Below are 23290 nucleotides of genomic sequence, written 5' to 3'. Positions count from 1 at the left end.
TCCCGTCTCTGAGACAGAAGGTAGGTAGGTCCCCGTCTCTGAGACAGAGGGTAGGTAGGTCCCCGTCTCTGAGACAGAGGGTAGGTAGGTCCCCGTCTCTGAGACAGAGGGTAGGTAGGTCCCCGTCTCTGAGACAGAGGGTAGGTAGGTCCCCGTCTCTGAGACAGAGGGTAGGTAGGTCCCCGTCTCTGAGACAGAGGGTAGGTAGCTCCCCGTCTCTGAGACAGAGGGTAGGTAGGTCCCCATCTCTGAGACAGAGGGTAGGTAGGTCCCCGTCTCTGAGACAGAGGGTAGGTAGGTCCCCGTCTCTGAGACAGAAGGTAGGTAGGTCCCCGTCTCTGAGACAGAAGGTAGGTAGGTCCCCGTCTCTGAGACAGAGGGTAGGTAGGTCCCCGTCTCTGAGACAGAGGGTAGGTAGGTCCCCGTCTCTGAGACAGAGGGTAGGTAGGTCCCCGTCTCTGAGACAGAGGGTAGGTAGGTCCCCATCTCTGAGACAGAGGGTAGGTAGGTCCCCGTCTCTGAGACAGAGGGTAGGTAGGTCCCCGTCTCTGAGACAGAAGGTAGGTAGGTCCCCGTCTCTGAGACAGAGGGTAGGGCCCCGGTCCCTGAGACAGAGGGTAGGGCCCGGTCACCGTCTCTGAGACAGTAGATCCCCCCGTCCCTGAGACAGAAGGTAGGGCCCATCCCTGAGACAGAAGGTAGGCAGGGCCCCATCTCTGAGACAGAAGGTAGGGCCCCGTCTCTGAGACAGAATGTAGGTAGGTCCCCCGTCCCTAAGCCAGGCAGTATATACCCGTCCAAATCGAACAACAGACAAGAGACAGGTGAACCTCAAAGTGCAAACTTTGACACACATCTGAAGGAAACAGCAAATGGACAGAGGACTGTGTGGACTCACCTGTCTTGCAGCATCCAGAGGAGACAGTAGACAGGTGTGCGACAGTAGACAGGTGTGCGACAGTAGACAGGTGTGCGACAGTAGACAGATGTGTGCGATCTCACATGACCCATAGCCAAGCGGACGAGAGCGTGGAGGCAACAACGAGCTAAACTAGTGGCTTCACAAGTTGGGGCATTTTTGGTCAACTTCCAGTTCACAAGTTGGGGCATTTGTGGCCAACTTCCAGTTCACAAGTTGGGGCATCTGTGGCCGAAGTTGGGGCATTTTTGGCCGGCCTTTTGTGGTCAGTTTGGTCTCCCAAGCTGGAATGGAAGGAGACGACCATGATTAGGAGAGAGTCCGGTAGTGAACTAGCAATTTGACTTCTGGATTGAGAGTGAAAATGATTTAATGATCATCCAGGCTATCCTATCCCCTAGAATGATTGGGTATGACTGGAATGATTGGGTATGACTGGAATGATTGGCTATGACTGGAATGACTGGAATGATTGGGTATGACTGGAATGATTGGCTATAACTGGAATGATTGGCTATGACTGGAATGACTGGAATGATTGGCTGTGACTGGAATGATTGGCTATGACTGGAATGATTGGTTATGACTGGAATGACTGGCTATAACTGGAATGATTGGCTATAACTGGAATGATTGGCTATGACTGGAATGATTGGCTATGACTGGAATGATTGGCTGTGACTGGAATGATTGGGTATGACTGGAATGATTGGGTATGACTGGAATGATTGGCTATAACTGGAATGATTGGCTATAACTGGAATGATTGGCTACAACTGGAATGATTGGCTGTAACTGGAATGATTGGCTATAACTGGAATGATTGGCTATAACTGGAATGATTGGCTATAGAATGATTGGCTATGACTGGAATGATTGGCTATGACTGGAATGATTGGCTATAGCTGGAATGGTTGGCTATAACTGGAATGATTGGCTATGACTGGAATGATTGGCTGTGACTGGAATGATTGGGTATAACTGGAATGATTGGGTATGACTGGAATGATTAGCTGTGACTGGAATGATTGGCTATGACTGGAATGATTGGCTATGACTGGAATGATTGGCTATAGAATGATTGGCTATAGAATGATTGGGTATGACTGGAATGATTGGGTATGACTGGAATGATTGGGTATGACTGGAATGATTGGCTATAACTGGAATGATTGGTTACAACTGGAATGATTGGTTACAACTGGAATGATTGGCTGTGACTGGAATGATTGGCTATAGAATGATTGGCTATGACTGGAATGATTGGCTATGACTGGAATGATTGGCTATAGCTGGAATGGTTGGCTATAACTGGAATGATTGGCTATGACTGGAATGATTGGCTGTGACTGGAATGATTGGGTATAACTGGAATGATTGGCTATGACTGGAATGATTGGCTATAACTGGAATGATTGGCTATAACTGGAATGATTGGCTATGACTGGAATGATTGGCTATGACTGGAATGATTGGGTATGACTGGAATGATTGGCTATGACTGGAATGATTGGCTATGGAATGATTGGCTATAACTGGAATGATTGGCTATAACTGGAATGATTGGCTATAACTGGAATGATTGGCTATAACTGGAATGATTGGCTATACCTGGAATGATTGGCTATACCTGGAATGATTGGCTATACCTGGAATGATTGTTGACATACGAAATGACTGACCAACAAAGAGTATGTGAAAGGTATAACCACTTATCTATCATAATTAGAACCAATTACACTCATCCTATACCCAACTACACTCACACTCAACCTACACCCATTGCATCCAAGGTGAGTGTAACGATAGACATATGTTTGGAAATAGATAAAGAAGGACATACTATGGCCTCAGATACACTCAGTGGCATAACTTGCGCCTCCAGAGCTGGAGAAAAATGACACACACTCATTTGTTTGGCCTCACTATTCTCTCTCCTAACTACCCTCTGTGTTTCTAATCACTTCTGGTGTCACAAACAACCTCGAAACGACCCTCTACCTCGAACTACCTCGAAATGACCCATTGGTCTGGTCCCGCTTGCGTCATCTTCATCAACGAAAGGTCATAGACCCTTGGCTCGTCTTATATCTCGCTCCACACACGCACACGTCTCGCTCCACACACATTTACACACACACAGTCTCGCTCCACACACACACACACGTCTCGCCCCACATGCACCTCTCGCTCCAAACACACGTCTCGCCCCCACATGCACCTCTCGCTCCACACACACGTCTCGCCCCCACATGCACGTCTCGCCCCACATACGTCTTGCTCCGCACACACACACACACACACACACACATACGTCTCGCCCCAACACACGTCTCGCCCCACACACGCACACGCCTCGCCCCAACACACGTCTCACCCCACACACACGTCTTGCCCCATACACGTCTCGCCCCACACACGTCTCGCTCCACACACGTCTCGCTCCACACACACGTCTCGCCCATAGAAGAATTACCCACATACATCTCGCCCACACCTGTCATGCCTGTATGTGAACCACCCACACTAGACTTAGTGATTCTTGTACACATACAAGAACACGATCGACTACGCAACAAAGTATCAGGACTGGAACTCAAAAAAAAAAGAGAGGCAATAGATACACAAGCATATTCTAACCTTCCAGAGATGAAGGTCAAAGGGACACTTAACCTTCCAGGAGAAGGCGTCTGGTATTAGATTCAGATACACAAGCATTTCCTAACCTTCCAGAGATGAGGGTCAAAGGGACACTTAACCTTCCAGGAGAAGGCATCTGGTATTAGATTCAGATACACAAGCATATCCTAACCTTCCAGAGATGAGGGTGAGGGTCAAAGGGACACTTAACCTTCCAGGAGAAGAACTGTGGTATTAGATTCAGATACACAAGCATACCCTAACCTTCCAGAGATGAGGGTCAAAGGGACACTTAACCTTCCAGGAGAAGAACTGTGGTATTACAAGCATATCCTAACCTTCCAGGGCATGATGGTGAGGGTCAAAGGGACACTTAACCTTCCAGGAGAAGAACTGTGGTATTACAAGCATATCCTAACCTTCCAGAGATGAGGGTCAAAGGGACACTTAACCTTCCAGGAGAACAACTGTGGTATTACAAGCATATCCTAACCTTCCAGGGCATGATGGTGAGGGTCAAAGGGACACTTAACCTTCCAGGAGAAGAACTGTGGTATTACAAGCATATCCTAACCTTCCAGGGCATGATGGTGAGGGTCAAAGGGACACTTAACCTTCCAGGAGAAGAACTGTGGTATTACAAGCATATCCTAACCTTCCAGAGATGAGGGTCAAAGGGACACTTAACCTTCCAGGAGAAGAACTGTGGTATTACAAGCATATCCTAACCTTCCAGGGCATGAGGATGAGGGTCAAAGGGACACTTAACCTTCCAGGAGAAGAACTGTGGTATTACAAGCATATCCTAACCTTCCAGGGCATGAGGATGAGGGTCAAAGGGACACTTAACCTTCCAGGAGAAGAACTGTGGTATTAGATTCAGATACACAAGCATATCTTAACCTTCCAGGGAATGAGGGTCAAAGGGACACTTAACCTTCCAGGAGAAGAACTGTGGTATTACAAGCATATCCTAACCTTCCAGGGTATGAGGGTGAGGGTCAAAGGGACACTTAACCTTCCAGGAGAAGAACTCTGGTATTACAAGCATATCCTACCCTTCCAGAGATGAGGGTCAAAGGGACACTTAACCTTCCAGGAGAAGAACTGTGGTATTACAAGCATATCCTAACCTTCCAGAGATGAGGGTGAGGGTCATTGTGTGCAATGACGGGAATTTGAACGAAGAGCTTTTAGAATATCGTTTACCGCAGTGTGTGTCTGTGTTGTGTCGACCAGGCTTCCTCGGAACTAAACGACTCTCCCTTACCATCGTAGACCTTAATTCTGTGCAGTGTGATCACACTGAATCCTCGCTCGTTCATTGGAAGGCAGGGGACGTTAGTCGTCCAAAGTTTAGATCAGAAAGAGAGGGTTTTCTTCATGGGTTATTATCACCAAGGCTCCTCATGTCCTAGCGCGTCTATAGTCTGCTAAGATTATAAGATAGGGACGACGAAGGTATCAAGACGATAGCTGTAGGAGGAGGATCACTATAGATGAATCATTGAGGAACGATAACCATCAGACATTACCCACCCATTGGTGATCAGGTCACCTCCTATCCTTTTCTCTCTTCCATGGTGGACAGATACAAGGCCTCTAACCATCCCATGTACTTCACCTTTCCTGATTCTGCTCCCATCTCTGATGTCCTCCTCTGAACCATATGATGAGTTCTTTGTGCTTCCTAGACCATCTGTATTAGTTCTTTGTGCTTCCTAGACCATCTGTATTAGTTCTTTGTGCTTCCTAGACCATCTGTATTAGTTCTTTGTTCTTCCCCCTAGTTCCGTGACCAAATTTTGGCCTTACGCAGAATGTGAATATTTTGCTGACTATTTTTTGATTCATGTACGTTGAATGCTATTCTAAACATTATTCGGGGACACAGTTTGTCTACTTTAACTCTTCTAAGGCGAGAGTCTGGCGACAAGTTACAGGGACGACTCCCAGATCCTTCTAACACACACATTTTCCTGCTAGATAATGCCTTATTTAGACAATCTCACCCTATGTCCCTTCCTTCTTATGTTAGATTCAATCGGGTTTAATTTCATGATCCATGTGATTAAGTCCCCTTGTGAGATGATGCATCCCACTTGCTCTCTACTTCCCTCTCTACTTTACTTCTATCTGAAAACTTTTTCTCTACCAACCTACTAATTGGGGGTAGTGTCAAATGCTCTCTGACAATTTACATAAAGTAAGATCCATCCGTTATTAGCTTTTGTGTCTTAGACTGTTCCACGTCATGGATAGAATGGACTCTATTAAAAGACATGGAGGGAAATGAAATGTGTTCTATGCCACTGTGGGAAATAGATCTGGTTACAAGGAAACGAAAGAAAATGGATTCTGTCCCAAGATAGCAAGGAAAATGAAACGCGTTTCCAAACATAGAGAATCATGAATTCTCTTCAAAGACAAGGATGAATAATGTTCTTTCCCCCAAAACATGGAGGGCAGTAGACTGTGTTCCAAAGCAAAGAAGAAAATTCACTCCTTTTAAAGAAATTGGAAGAAATCTGGCACTCCAGCTAGCGGAAATTGATAGACTAAGTCACCTGGAGACAAATGGACTCTACTGAAGAACAAGGAGAAAAATGGACTGTTCCAAAACAAGAATGGAAATCGACTTTGCTCCAGCTGAACAAAGTAAATAGACTTTGTCTCAAGACAGGGCTGGAGATGGACTCAGCTCTGAGACAAAGAGGGTGAAGCAGATTCACCTTTGACACAAGAAAGGAAGTTAAATGTTTGATCCTCCATGAAGACAAGTTAATAAACTCTACCGTCTGAAAAGGAGACAAATGGACTCCATTCTAATGCAAGCAAGATAAGGACTCCGGTCCAAATCGAAGAGAGAAAAGGACTCTATATATACAAGGTGGGCAACTGGGGACTGTTTCTTGAGAGAGATGAAGATGAACCGGGAGCCAAAAATCCATCTCCAGTCATGGAGGCCAGTCGACCCCGTCTACACATATGGGGGCCGGCGGACTCCGTCTCCAGACATGGAGGCCGGTGGACTCCGTCTCCAGACATGGAGGCCGGTGGATTCCGTCTCCAGACATGGAGGCCGGTGGATTCCGTCTCCAGACATGGAGGCCGGTGGATTCCGTCTCCAGACATGGAGGCCGGTGGATTCCGTCTCCAGACATGGAGGCCGGTGGACTCCGTCTCCAGACATGGAGGCCAGTGGACTCCATCTCCAGACACGGAGGCCAGTGGACTCCATCTCCAGACACGGAGGCCAGTGGACTCCATCTCCAGACACGGAGGCCTAGTGGACTCCATCTCCAGACATGGAGGCCAGTGGACTCCATCTCCAGACATGGAGGCCAGTGGACTCCATCTCCAAGACATGGAGGGCCAGTGGACTCCATCTCCAGCCATGGAGGCCAGTGACTCCATCTCCAGACATGGAGCCAGTAGGCTCCATCTCCAGACATGGAGGCCAAGTGGACTCCATCTCCAGACATGTGAGGCCAGGGATTCAATTCCAGACAATGGACGGCCAGTGGACTCCATCTCCAGACATGGAGGCCAGTGGACTCCATCTCCAGACATGGAGTCCAGTGGACTCCTAGATAAGAAAAAGAGACGACTCCACACTTAGTTAATGTTGATAGACGAATCGACTCTGTGTCGAGTGAGGGACATTGATTGAGCGTAACAGAAGGAGCGAAACTGCTCCTACATCAAGGATATGAGAAACTGAACTTGGGAAATAAAGTCCATGTTCCTAGGAAGAGGGGAAATGTACTCTACCTTACGACAGAGAGGAAAATGGTATGTGGGTTGAGATCTAGACGGCAAGAAAGTTTCCTTTTATACATAGAAATATATCCCTGGGGATAGGGGAGAAAGAATACTTCCCACGTATTCCCTGCGTGTCGTAGAAGGCGACTAAAAGGGGAGGGAGCTGAGGGGGGCTGGAAATCCTCCCCTCTCGTTTTTTTTAATTTTCCAAAAGAAGGAACAGAGAAGGGGGCCAGGTGAGGATGTTCCCTCAAAGGCCCCAGTCCTTTGTTCTTAACGCTACCTCGCTAACGCGGGAAATGGCGAATAGTTTGAGAGAAGAGAGAGAGACTTAGAAATATGATATGGACTCAGCATTCGGTCTAGGATGTAAATGAACGCTGGCATACTGGCACCTGAAACATGTCGAGTTCGCTGACAAAATGAAGTGACTCACCTTCTGAAACACATCAGCTGTGGAGCTGTTCCTGTGGCTCACATCTGTGTCTCATCCCTCGACACACTTGGACACAGACGATGGAGGTTATTTCTCTGGCACAAGACAGCAGCTCACTCCCAGACACATGCTGAAAATGAAGGGCCCTGATCAGACTTCGGTCTATGCACACCGCTGAATTCTAGTCACCAAAACTGTTTATAAGATTGAAATAAACTAGAAAACTTAAACGCAAACCTAACCTAACCTAAGTTAGGGGATGTGGGAATCTCCCCCACACAACGCCACAGTCACCACCACAGGAGACAGAGCCTAGGCGCCACAGAAAACCTAAGTTGTGTGTATTACTCTTGCAGACAACGTATCGTAATCTGCAGTAACCTAAGTGTAAAAGAAAGTATCGTATACGACGAAACTGTTATACTGTCGTGTCTAAACTATACAATTGGCAATAGTTCCCATAACACAGTAATGCAATGGGTCATCATGGCTCAAGGACATATATCTATAACCCATTGAAATCCTCTTCCCAGTGTTGTATACAAGATGATCATAAAATGGTCAAGTTCTGAGCACACAACTGTCATTATCCCTGGCCCCACTACCTCCTACTTAATATCACCTTCATACACACGAGAGACGTCGGTAATAAAGTATTAATGAGTGGAAACAATCAAAAACCTAGCTACTTCAACTGGCAAATCTAGAAACTAAGAAATTGTGGCTCACTCTTCAGTACTGTGCTGAGTTGCAATGACACCATATCCGAATTTAAGATATATATTGATATGAGTTAATGTGTCTGTGGTTTCGGTGCGTTATTACATGACAGCTAGAGACTGAGTGTGAACGAATGGGGCCTTTGGTGTCTTTTCCTAGCGCTACCTCGCACACATGAGGTGGGATGGGGTTGTTATTCCATGTGTGGCGAGGTGGCGATGGGAACAAATAAAGGCAGATAGTGTGAATTATGTACATGTGTATATATGTATATGTCTCTGTGTGTATATATATGTCTACACTGAGATGTATAGGTATGTATATTTGCGTGTGTGGACGTGTATGTATATACATGTGTATGTGGGCCGGTTGGGCCATTCTTTCGTCTGTTTCCTTGCGCTACCTCGCTAACGCGGGAGACAGCGACAAAGCAAATAAACATGAGTTAATGTCTTGGGCCAGGTGAATACGAGTCGACTGGGATTATACTATGTTGGAAACCTATTCTATAAGTGCTTGATCCAATGCTCTTGCTACGGGGTTAATTTCACTAACAATATTCAGTGAGCCACTGAAGGTCATATACTTTGATCCCAGCCCTGAACACAGGGAAACATAAGAAGCATTGCACTAAGTTTAAAAAAAAAAACACTTCCTTGTCAACACTTCAATGAGTGACAGACACCCCTACAAGCACTGTTCCACACTTAAAAAAGCAATAAACATTGCAAGTCTATACCAGACTCAGCACTACACATAGGTTTAATAAACACACGACACCAAATTTGAATATAAGTGAAGAATCCAAAGAAAGCTGTGAAGGTTAAGTGAAGATAGGAAAACTGAGTGGAGAGTTGATCATGGCATTCTAAACGAAACCAAAATGGCGTGCTAGCTACCATACGTTTCAGAGGCGGAAAAACGCTGGTTTTCACACATTTCTGCTAAACGAATGGTTGTATGACTATGATATTTCAACACACTATCCTTAACACCCTGGCTTAATTTATGGTTGAGATACCACATTGCTATATGTGCTGTGTGAGGAGTTGACTGAGTGATATTAAGCTACCTCAGAATTGGAAGAGTTTGGGGGTTAGTCATCTAACCCCCTCCCTCAACAACACCTTCTGCTAAACAAATGGTTGTATGACTATGATATTTCAGCACACTATCTTAACACCCGGGCTTAATCTATGGTTGAGATACCACATTGCTATATTTGTTATGTGAGGAGTTGACCGAGTGATATTAAGGCCTACTCCAGTCGTCATATCGAAGGTGTTATAGAGAATCGGACGAGTGTGGGGCACTCATCTAACCCTCCCTCAACACCTCGAACACACCCCCAGACCGCTCCCACACACACACACACACACACACACCCCAATATCGCAGTATCTCCCTCCCCATTTCCGTCTTCACCCCCAATACTTACACCATCCATTGTCTATATTTGATTGTCGTATTCTAATTACGTACATGAATAATAAGTATGACAGTATGTACATACGTATCATACATTAGTAATAATATGTAATACAGTTATTGTGTGTGGAGGTGAAAATCAGAGTGCGTCAAACGAGCATGAAAGCAAACAGGTAATCCCGTTGTTATTATTGACATGTCGACGGCGACCAGAAGGAAGAAGTGAGTTTTGGTTTTGGACAACCAAATGAAATCGTTTATGTGTACTTCATGTCGTCTTTACGTTTTTAAATAAGAAAATTATGCCTTAATATGATATCCACAGTCCCCCCATATCCCCTCGCCCACTCTGAGGTATGGGGTAAACCCCATCCCGAGGCTACAACTCTAGCTGCAGTGCCCCATATCCCCTCGCCCTCTCTGAGGTATGGGGCACCCCATCCCGAAGCTACAACTCTGGCCACAGTGCTCCATATCCTCTCCTCCCATTCTGAGGTATGGGGTACCCCATCCCGAAGCTACAACTCTAGCCACAGTGCCCCATATCCTCGCCCACTCTGAGGTATGGGGTAAACCCCATCCCGAGGCTACAACTCTAGCCACAGTGCCCCATATCCCCTCCTCCCATCTCTGAGGTATGGGGCACCCCATCCCGAAGCTACAACTCTAGCCACAGTGCCCCATATCCTCTCCTCCCATCTCTGAGGTATGGGGTTACCCCATCCCGAAGCTACAACTCTAGCCACAGTGCCCCATATCCCCTCCTCCCGTCTCTGAGGTATGGGTTACCCCATCCTGAAGCTACAACTCTAGCTACAGTGCCCCATATCCCCTCCTCCCATCTCTGAGGTATGGGGTTACCCCATCCCGAAGCTACAACTCTAGCCACAGTGCCCCATATCCTCTCCTCCCGTCTCTGAGGTACCTCGCCCATTCTGAGGTATGGGTTACCCCCATCCCGAGGCTACAACTCTAGCCACAGTGCCCCATATCCTCTCCTCCCATTCTGAGGTATGGGGTACCCCATCCTGAAGCTACAACTCTAGCTACAGTGCCCCATATCCCCTCCTCCCGTCTCTGAGGTATGGGGTAAACCCCATTTCGAGGCTACAACTCTAGCCACAGTGCCCCATATCCTCTCCTCCCGTCTCTGAGGTACCTCGCCCACTCTGAGGTATGGGGTAAACCCCATCCCGAAGCTACAACTCTAGCCACAGTCCCCCATATCCCCTCCTCCCATCTCTGAGGTATGGGGCACCCCATCCCGAGGCTACAACTCTAGCGACTGCCCAAGCGCACTCATCATCAGCAACAATGTTGTCCCTCTGCCTCCGTGGATGCAAGAGAGCGTTTCTTCTTCGTCTTGTCACGTTGTACAAACGTGAATGCACCAGCGGGAGAACGTATACGTAAGTTTGAATAGGTGCGTAGGCAATATATTCTGTTTCGAACGAACATTATTACATTTATATACATATGAAATATGAAAGTAAAGCAGACTGTATTGTGTCGCAATGTCATATTCATTGTCATAGTGAGGTGAGACGAAATGTGTAACGTAACATTAATTATCATAGTGAGGTGTGACGAAATGTGTAACATAACATTAATTATCATAGTGAGGTGTGACGAAATGTGTAACATAACATTATCATAGTAAGGTGTGACGAAATGTGTAACATAACATTAATTATCATAGTGAGGTGAGACGAAATGTGTAACATAACATTAATTATCATAGTGAGGTGTGACGAAATGTGTAACATAACATTAATTATCATAGTGAGGTGTGACGAATGTGTAACATTAATTATCATAGTGAGGTGTGACGACATGTGTAACTTAACATTATCATAGTGAGGTGTGACGAAATGTGTAACATAACATTATCATAGTGAAGTGTGACGAAATGTGTAACATAACATTATCATAGTGAGGTGTGACGAAATGTGCAACATAACATTATCATAGTGAGGTGTGACGAAATGTGTAACATAACATTAATTATCATAGTGAGGTGTGACGAAATGTGTAACATTAATTATCATAGTGAGGTGTGACGAAATGTGTAACATTACATTAATTATCATAGTGAGGTGAGACGAAATGTGTAACGTAACATTAATTATCATAGTGAGGTGTGACGAAATGTGTAACATTAATTATCATAGTGAGGTGTGACATGTGTAACATAACATTATCATAGTGAGGTGTGACGACATGTGTAACATAACATTAATTATCATAGTGAGGTGTGACGAAATGTGTAACATTAATTATCATAGTGAGGTGTGACGAAATGTGTATCATAGTGAGGTGTGACGAAATGTGTAACATTAATTATCATAGTGAGGTGTGACGAAATGTGTAACATAACATTAATTATCATAGTGAGGTGTGACGAAATGTGTAACATTAATTATCATAGTGAGGTGTGACGAAATGTGTAACATTACATTAATTATCATAGTGAGGTGAGACGAAATGTGTAACGTAACATTAATTATCATAGTGAGGTGTGACGAAATGTGTAACATTAATTATCATAGTGAGGTGTGACGACATGTGTAACATAACATTAATTATCATAGTGAGGTGTGACGAAATGTGTAACATTACATTATCATAGTGAGGTGAGACGAAATGTGTAACGTAACATTAATTATCATAGTGAGGTGTGACGAAATGTGTAACATTAATTATCATAGTGAGGTGTGACATGTGTAACATAACATTATCATAGTGAGGTGTGACGACATGTGTAACATAACATTATCATAGTGAGGCGTGACGAAATGTGTAACATAACATTAATTATCATAGTGAGGTGTGACGACATTTGTAACATAACATTATCATAGTGAGGTGTGACGAAATGTGTAACATAACATTATCATAGTAAGGTGTGACGAAATGTGTAATATAACATTAATTATCCTAGTGAGGTGTGACGAAATGTGTAACATAACATTAATTATCATAGTGAGGTGTGACGAATGTGTAACATAACATTATCAGAGTGAGGAGTGACGAAATGTGTAACATAACATTATCAGAGTGAGGTGTGACGAAATGTGTAAACATAACATTAATTTTCATGCACACAGGCCTTACGAGCGAGTTGCGCACATCGTGGGCATGACTGTGGCAAGAGTGAGGTAAATAGCCAACACCACCACCACAGCTTTCCCTTCTTCCACACCGACACCATCCCCACCTACATCGGCTGTTGTGATAACTGTCGGTGCAATAGGGCGCCACATCCACAAGAAGCTTTCGGAAAGACACTATCTAACACTGAGAGTCATATCAAAGGACCTGAAAACACATAGTCTTCTCCCGGAGGAGGATACCTCTGAACACAACAGCTTGGTGGATCCTACACACCATGGGAGGATTTCAATACAGACTGTCACAGCGAAAGATGTACGTGAGGAGGGAATCGCTGGACGTTTGTGTGTGTCGTCGGATTGACGCTCTCCGGGCTCTCCAGCGCCACCGAGAGGAGGGAAGGAAGGTGGTATATGTGGATGAGACGTGGTTTACCACCAGGATGGGCCACAGTAGGGAGTGGGTAGATACCACACACAGGCTCCAAGCAACACCACGTACACTCGTCAGGTACCACCACCTGGTGAAGGGGAGCGATCTGTAGTGGTCGCAGGTGGCACAGACGAAGGCTTTGTTGACGGCTCATACCTGTGCTACCCAGCGAAGACCAACCAGGGTGATTACCATGGAGAAATGAATGCTGAACTGTTCCTGCGATGGCTAACAACGCAGCTCCTTCCGTCACTGACAGAGCCATCGGTACTTGTGCTAAGACAATGCACCATACCACAGCCAACTGACGGAGGAGAGTCCATGCCCTACCACAACCACCAGGAAGGCGGACCTCATCATCAGGTGGCTGAAGCAGCGCAAGATGTCCATCCCACCTGCTGCTGCCACCACTCGCCCGCAGCTCCTTCCGTCACTGCCAGGGCCATCGGTACTTGTGCTAAGACAATGCACCATACCACAGCCAACTGACGGAGGAGAGTCCATGCCCTACCACAACCACCAGGAAGGCGGACCTCATCATCAGGTGGCTGAAGCAGCGCAAGATGTCCATCCCACCTGCTGCTGCCACCACTCGCCCGCAGCTCCTTCCGTCACTGCCAGGGCCATCGGTACTTGTGCTAAGACAATGCACCATACCACAGCCAACTGACGGAGGAGAGTCGACGCCCTACCACAACCACCAGGAAGGGGGACCTCATCATCAGGTGGCTGAAGCAGCGCAAGATGTCCATCCCACCTGCTGCTACCACTCGCCCGCAGCTCCTTCCGTCACTGCCAGGGCCATCGGTACTTGTGCTAAGACAATGCACCATACCACAGCCAACTGACGGAGGAGAGTCCATGCCCTACCACAACCACCAGGAAGGCGGACCTCATCATCAGGTGGCTGAAGCAGCGCAAGATGTCCATCCCACCTGCTGCTACCACTCGCCCGCAGCTCCTTCCGTCACTGCCAGGGCCATCGGTACTTGTGCTAAGACAATGCACCATACCACAGCCAACTGACGGAGGAGAGTCCATGCCCTACCACAACCACCAGGAAGGCGGACCTCATCATCAGGTGGCTGAAGCAGCGCAAGATGTCCATCCCACCTGCTGCTGCCACCACTCGCCCGCAGCTCCTTCCGTCACTGCCAGGGCCATCGGTACTTGTGCTAAGACAATGCACCATACCACAGCCAACTGACGGAGGAGAGTCCATGCCCTACCACAACCACCAGGAAGGCGGACCTCATCATCAGGTGGCTGAAGCAGCGCTAGATGTCCATCCCACCTGCTGCTGCCACCACTCGCCCTGGGCTGCTGGTCCTCCGCCAGCAGAAGCGTCCACAGCCCCAGTATAAGATCCACAACACCATCTGTATGTGGAGCTACGAGATCATACAGTTCCCACCTGGCCACCTCGAGCTCAACGCCATCGAGCAAGTATGGGGATGTATGAAGCGTCATGTGCGCTCCACACTCCAGCGGTTTACCCGGACGGACGTAAAGGCAAAGTTGGAAGAAGCCAGGCCATTGGTACACAAGGACGTGTGGGCGGGAGCTGTTCAGCACTCCCGTAAATATGAAGAAGAATACTGGAGGACTGATAACATACACGAGGGAGTCGAACCCGTTATTATTAACATCGCCAGTGATGAAGATGATGATGTTTTCTTTGACAGTGACTACGAATAAATTTGGTTTTCTCATGTCATTATTTTATTCCTACAATATCATATATATATATATATATATATATATATATATATATATATATATATATATATATATATAGGAAAGGATCACAATTTTGCGCGTGATCAAGATATTCCTATGAGTCCAAAGGGAAAATGAAACACGAACAGTTCCCAAGTGCACTTTCCTGTTTCATTTTCCCCGTGGACTCATAGGAATATATATATATATATATATATATATATATATATATATATATATATATATATATATATAGTAATGACTATTAAGCATAATACATATATGTACAGAGGTCGAAAATATATGCAGGCTATAATTTCGTGATAATATGAATATGAAAGAGACCAGTCAACAAACTGATAGTATATCAACTGGACCAGGTTAACAGTTTATGATGGGTAGGTACACAGTATATTAACTGTACCAGGTTAACAGTTTACGATGGCTAGGTACACGGTATATCAACTGGACCAGGTTAACAGTCTATGATGGGTAGGTACACAGTATATTAACTGGACCAGGTTAACAGTTTATAATAGGTAGGTACACAGACAGTATGTACTAATAATGTACTAATAACAACAATAACATTTCCTAGAAGGTCCAGACCATAGGTAATGGCAGTACACCGTGTTCACTTGGTTGACCATAGGAACTGTAAAATCGACCTTCTACATACTCCATGTATGTAAATATGCTGTTGTACAGTAATTATCACATAGGTCTTGCGTCTATGAAATTGTACCATACTGTGTTAGTTGATAATCGTACCTATACATATACACCTACATAATATTCTATCATGATTATATACTAAAGTTATGGGAAAATAGGGAGGGACACAAGGTTGGGTGAGGAGGAGGTAGGAGGAGAAGAGGAGGGATAATGAGGGCGAGAAGGGGGGGGGGGGGAATTTGGAGGGTGTTGGGGGGGCTACACTTTCCTTCGAAAGCGTCAATTTGACAACGCGGCTTTGCATTCATTCACGTGTAAACTCCTCACAGAACACATATAGCAATGTGGTATGTCAGCCATACATTTGGCCCGGGTGTTAAAGATCGTGTGCTGAAATATCATAATGATACAATGAATCGTTGACGAGATATTTGCGAAAAAACAGAGTCTGTCCGCCCCTGAAACGTATAGTAGTGACGTCATACGTTAGTTCTATGTTCGGCCTGTGGTAACTACAATATGAAACGTCACATCTCTTCCCAGGACTTCCTAAATGAATACAGTTCATCAATCATTCAACAACTGGTTACAACCATTACAAATGGGACTCACAAACCTGGCTACAAGTACAACCTTTTGTTTATAGAAATATCAAGCATCTCCTAGCCGAGAAGACGAAGCTAGCTGGGAGCTACCTAGCAAGCTGGGAGCTACCTAGCAAGCTGGGAGCTACCAAGCCTGGCAGACAGCTATGTAGGAGCTACCTAGCTGGCTGAGAGCTACATAGCTTGGCTGACATATGTAGGAGCTACCTAGCTGGCTGAGAGATAAATAGATTGGCTGATAGCTAGCAAAGAGCTACCTAGCTGGTTGACAGCGATATAGCTCGGCTTAAAGCTAGCAAAGAGCTACCTAGCTGGCTGACAGCTATATAGCTTGGCTGGCAGCTACCTACTAAGCCACTGGCCACTCCTGCTAACCTTCTAACCCTCACTAGTCTCACTCACCTGAGTGGCTCAGTGACCAGCACCGTACCTCTGTAGTTCCCTGGGTGACAGCTCCACCATGAGCCTTCCCGGACCGCACAACCGTAACTCTCCACCACAACCGAACAAATAAAGACGCAGGAGCCAACAACGTAGTCACTATCACGGTTCCGAACATCGAAATGAACATAAGCGTTGTCTCAATCCGGCAAAATGACTTGCATACCCTTTATGTAACGTTAGTTTTGCACTACACACTTCCTAATGAGGCCATATAGTTATGCCAAATGAGTATGTTATTAACAATTAACCGTAGGAAGATGATTTCGTGGATAGAAAGGAGAATATTGAATGATAAACCCGAGTCAACCCAAGTCATAGCCTACGTAGGAATTCGGACTCGGATATCGTCCCACCTTTCAGACTAATTCGAACCATTTCGACGCCAAGACAACTTTTAGATACTGTTTCAATCGTATATTTCTCAATCGTAAACCAAGACTTAAGGCAAAATTGAGATCTATATAACATTCCATCATTGACAGTGCAATTACGACTACCATTTTCGTCGTAAATGACCATTAAATACATCTCCGAACCTGTTCATAGTCAGACACCACCATAAAAAATGGAATCATGTCGAGAAGGGTTGGAGGGACAGTAAACCTATAGGTTCTTACAATACTTCCAAATGTGTTATGATATGTAAAAACTAAATGAACATAATGGTAATACGATACTAGATGATGAGACGTGGAGCCAGCAAGAGCTGAATGAAATCGTCTAACGTCACCCAAATAATATAGCAAAGTGAAGCTTTACTATGATACCTCTAAGGGAAGCCCGCAAAAGCTTAATGGAATTGTCAGGCATGTGCCATGCAACGTTCCCAAAGTTAAGCTTTGATATAGTGATCTGTAAAGCCCACGAAAAATGAATAAGATCGTCTGGCCTTGGCGAAAATCAAATTCCTAAACTGAAACTTTACTTTCATGATTCGTGGAGACAATGAAAGCTAAATACAATCACTAGCCATCGACCAACAATATATAATTCCCAAAGTAAAGCCTATTTTGATGACCTGTGGAGACTCGATAGAGCTGCAAAATATCGTTTGTCATTGGTCAGAATAAACTCAGAGTAAGGCTTTACTTTGATTACCTGTGGTGCCCTCAACAGCTAAATAAAATTACTCTAGCGAAGCCAGAGTACAGTTACCAACGTGCAGCTGTACTTTTATGACCCATGTAGCACGCACAAGTGTTAGCCAGAGGAGAGTTTCTAAAGTAAAACTTTAATTTGACGACCCACATATGTGCTCCACAAAACCTATCTAAAACAGTCTAGCTTTAGCCTGAACAAAAGTCTGAATGTAAAGCTTTACTTTGACGACCCATAACGATGCAAGTGGAAAATAATCGTCTGGCATTAGCTAGAACGAATTTCCTAAAAGGACGCTTCAGTTTGGCATCGTTGGTTCATTCCTCGACAATCTACTTCGACTAATTCGTTTATAAACACATTACGGCTTCCTACCTTACACGCTTGAAAGGTGAAAAGAAAGCGTTACTCACTCTCGACAGGCGTCCGGTGGCTCAGTCTCTGATACATTTCGGTAGCTTACTTCACCACATATTACTTCGACGAACTCAAAACGAAAACTCTGCTCACTCTCGAACAGTCATCGATGGCTTCGTCTCTTAAGATATGCGTCGGTAGCTAACTTCATGGCAAACAAATTTGATTTCTCTCTGAGACACAACGGTGGCTTCCTACCTGACACACTAAAAACACTGCTCACTCCCAGACAGACGTCAGTGGCTTCGGGTCTGATACACGTCGGTAGCTCATTCCAAGATACACTACATTGCCTAACTCCGTAACGATGGTTACCTGCCCCACACACTTCAGAGGCAAAAAAAACGGTGATTATTCCCTAAATGAACGTCGGTAGCTTCGTCTGTAAGATGCATCGGTAGTTCACACCATGACACAGTACATGACAAACTCCCTGATACACAAGGCTGGCTTCCTGTCTGACACTACTACATTGGCGACATAAAAAACCGCTGCTCACTTCCTAACACTCTGTCTCTAGCACACGTCAGCACCTCACTCTAGGACACACTATTCTCACTAACTCCCGGCACACGAGGGCGACTTCCCTGTCTGACGGCGAGGCAACGCTATTCCTTCCCTAACAGACATTAGTGCCATCGCTTCGACCACACGTCGTGGGCATATGCCCCGATGTGCGATAGTTTACTATGGCGGCTGTTCTCTGCCACACGACTGAGAGGTTCTCCCCAAACCCTGACACACAACAACGCCCGACATCGTCCTAACATGAAAGCTGCTCACTTTCAAATGACCCTCTCATCATCAACTGATATTGCGTCTGCACTTCATATCCTGGCGCATTGGCACATCCCTTCCTGATAAAATACAGCAGGGCACTGCAAGACAGACGAAGACGCCTGACACATCCCACTCATTCATACCCTGACACACAACAGTGTCTTACTGCCACGCGTTGGGTTTACTCCCTCCTCCCTCCCTGGGATGCTACGGCAACTCTCTTCCTGACGAGAAACTTTAGCCTTCCCGGCTAATGCCCCTGAGAGCATAGCGCTCCGTGAGGAACCAACGCTCAATACACTGACACAAGACGGAAAGAGGGTCCCAGTCTGCCACATACCACCGTCGTGTGAATCACTTCCTTATGTCGGTGGTTCACGCCTCGACTCCACGATGGTTTACCCCCCCATCCTTCCAAGAAACATACACGTGGAGGAAGTACCCACCTTGACTCAACGAAGGTTTGCCCCTCCTCCCCTATCAAACAGGGACGTACCCTCCTTGACTCGACAAAGGTTTATGCCCCTTATCAAACTTGCACGTGAAGGACGTACCCTCCTTGACTCGACAAAGGTTTATGCCCCTTATCAAACTTACACGTGAAGGACGTACCCTCCTTAACTCGACAAAGGTTTATGCCCCTTATCAAACTTACACGTGAAGGAGTTACCACCCTCCTTGACGCAAGACACTTGAGTGCTCTCATGACGCCTTCCTCCCTCCCTCTTCTGACGTCAGCAGGCGACTGAGGGTGACGTGGTCCTCGATGGTGGATGGAAGGTCATCATATCGAACCCATTGTTTGACTGGAATTGTGAAGATGAACAGCGTTTAATTTCTATTTCAATTTGAATACAGTGAGGCATATTTTTCTATTAGCATACATCAAGTTAGATTTAATGTGATCAAAATCATCCTTAAATACCTATTCTAATAAAATAATAGAAAACAGAAAAACTAGAAAAGGTAGAATTCTGCTATGATATAAATCATCATTCAAAAATAATGGAAAGAAAAGATTTTGTGGGTATTGAGCCACCGTGGAGTTAAACACCGTCCAGTCAGTACAGCAGCCACAGTTGCAGTTTACCCAAGAGTGCGAGGAGATAAGACACACTAGAGATAGTCCTCCACCACGTCATGCACATAGATGATCATTCATTCGCAAGTCCACCGGCTCAACCTCATGGCACAGCTGCCCCGGAGGATAACCACCTCCCCTCAAGGCCGACCGCCTAATGAGTGAACATATCCACCCACCATGCGACTATGCCCAAGTAGGAGGAGAAGCCTCACACCGAAGCCAACTCCTCCACAGAGAACAACCCACGAAGCACCTTACATCATCATCTTTGTTTCTATGAGGAAGACCATCCATTTGTCAATAGTACTCGAGTTGTCCCAGAGTACACTGGCAATGTTAAAACATATGTTTTTCTTGTAATACTCTATTAAGTATATCCGGCGATGACAAGGATAGATCAATTGCCGAGATATTGCCAGTCTGGTTATCTACACGAGTTCCACTATCATCGTTCGGAAGAGTGAGGTTAGCATTGATCATAATATTAACCATTTGTTCTCCTCTGGCGTCTGCCCGGATACTTCCCAACTGATACTGATGAGCATTGAAATCTCCTAAAAGTATTTTACGTGAGATGATCAACAAACAAATTTAACTCATTATAAAGTGCATTGGAACCGGAGCATTACATCGAACAGATGGTCAGGTATGCGATATTAAATTTTACTCTACGTGAGACAACTTCTAGATTAGAATTTAATCACTAGTGTGTGAGGTATACTTCGGTGCACATAGCTAGCAACTTCACGATTCTCGTCTCTTCTATACGAGTGTTAGTTATCTAAAACGGAACAAGTCTTCGACTTGCTTCTCAAACTGGAACCAAGGACTGGTCTGGTCCGAGCTTGAGTGGCTGCCATTGGAGTTCACACGCAGTATCCTATTACCCATACAATCCTCAATGGTATGACCCTCCGCAGCACACTTCCCTCCCACATTTAGCAGAAAGAGTGCAAGACATTAAGGAGTGACCTAATTTCTGGCATTTAAAACAATATAAGGGATTCGGTTATGTAGGGATGAACTTTACATCGCATGTAACAAATAAGAGATATTGTCCGGTAGCCGAACTTTTCCGAAGGTTAGGTTAAATAGGGGAGTTCTACGCCTTTCGCCATAGACAAATATGGTGAGGAGCCTGGCAGTGATAACGTCCCCGTTTGGTAGTTTCCTACACAATGTCGTCCTCTGACATATCCATGACATCAGTGCAATAGATGACTCCCCTGCATGAATTCTTGGCAATGGGTATCGAGACCACAACGTCAACATGAATATGTGGAACTTCGTCAACTTAAGTAGTTCCACCACCTGTTTCGTCGACTTATCAGCAATTCACCACAAACCAGTTTCCTGACCGTTTCAACATGCCCAAACCATCAATGCCCTTCCTGATTAGGAAGGGATTGAGGGAGGCAAGAGTCGTTGCTCCAGTCGTATGGGCCAAAACAGAATAAACTTTTCTTTTTTATGGAATGTCCGTCACAACTACCCAATACGATGGCAATGGATGGCTTAACTGGGTCCATCAAAAGAGGCCTAACATCAAAATCTGGGATGGCAAACCACCCCAGATGGTGGAAAAAACTAGCTACCCTGAAAAAAAGATCAGGCAATTGTTTTATGCAGAAAAGTTTCAGGGCGGAGCCGGTCGCACAAAGGCCAGGTGCGGACACACGTCAATGAAAGATCGATTTTGCATAGAACAACCTTATAAAAGATATTGATGAACAATAACTTTCAAAAATCCTTCAAAACTAAGCAAGGGTAACGACAACGCAGGGAGGAATAGCTACAACCTACCTCTGAAAGAAGGGCAACAGCTCCGTACAGGGCAGCAGCTGGTACGAGACTGTGGTCGGAACAGCTACAACTGCACATTGCCCTGCGCAATGCCACTGCGCATGTAGTTATGGCTACCACCGCTAGGGAGCAGTGGTGGCTTGCCCTGACTGGCGTTTCTCAGTATGTCTATCCTGATCCCAGCCCTTAGCATACGTACAAATAGCAAAATATTGCATTCATTTCAAAAAAGACATTTCCTTTGTAAACGCTAAACCAAGTGAAAAACACTCCTATAAACACATTAAAAAACGAGCATACAAGGCTACCGTAAGCAGCACAACATATATTTAACACTAATAAACGTACATCAAAATTTAGATATATGTAAATAATCCCAAGAAAGCTGTGAAGTGTAACTGAAGATAGAAAGGTTGAAAGTAGAGACTCTAGTTGATCATGGCATTCTAAACGAAACCCAAAATGGCATCCTAGCTACGAGCTGTGTAATCCTTCCTACGTATTGATACGCGGAATAAAAGCTCATGGAAGCCCCACTTGTCAAGGAAAAATACACAGAAACATTGCCATAGTGCTAAGCAAAGTCTGACTTACCGAAAAGACTAGGAGACACAACGACATCAGGCAACACAGACTTGAAATACAGAGCGTAAGAACACATCCGTCTTGAGAGGCGACACAGAGAAGACTACAAATGGCGGCCGAGCTCAGCGATAAACACATACAAAGAAGCGCAACTTAAAGACTTGGACATGCTGATTTTTGTGATGCTGGCAGTAACGCCAACTGGGGGCGAGTTATGAACTATTATAGGATTATACATACAAACACTCAGTCAATGATGAAAAAAGATATCACAGGTAATTAATAGTATAATTCACAAACTGAAGTAAACATAGATTAGTCTTACACCATCTGCCTGGCAGTTAAGTGAATAAATATGATTTCCAAATACAACACCTGTTAACATCTGAAACGGTGCCAAAACTGACATTGAAACAACTGAAATAAGACCCACATATTGCTTGTAAACATAACTTACAATTTTGAATTGCTGAAAACGAATGGAAAACTTCTTGTATGAGAAATATAGTTTATATAATAAGAGCTGTAGTAAACTATTCAGTCATCTTTGTATATTTCCTATAACATATTCTTTTGTATCTCTGAAAAATGTTCAAGATTCTGTATTTCATTTCTATGTTATCATCCTT

The 23290-nt window shown here is 45.1% G+C and overlaps 1 long non-coding RNA gene across 1 annotated transcript; it reads right to left on the bottom strand.

Moving 5' to 3' along the window:
- Positions 1–923: 923 nt before the first annotated feature.
- Positions 924–22752, bottom strand: LOC139748150 (uncharacterized). Its single transcript, XR_011712542.1, has 4 exons — positions 22671–22752; positions 19845–19995; positions 7761–7890; positions 924–1203 (listed from the first exon to the last, which is right to left on the bottom strand). It is a non-coding gene; the product is annotated as an uncharacterized lncRNA (long non-coding RNA).
- Positions 22753–23290: the final 538 nt, after the last annotated feature.

Source organism: Panulirus ornatus, chromosome 72 (genome assembly GCF_036320965.1).
Source record: "Panulirus ornatus isolate Po-2019 chromosome 72, ASM3632096v1, whole genome shotgun sequence".
In the NCBI taxonomy this organism is placed as follows: domain Eukaryota; kingdom Metazoa; phylum Arthropoda; class Malacostraca; order Decapoda; family Palinuridae; genus Panulirus; species Panulirus ornatus.
This window is presented reverse-complemented; position numbering and strand designations above follow the sequence as displayed.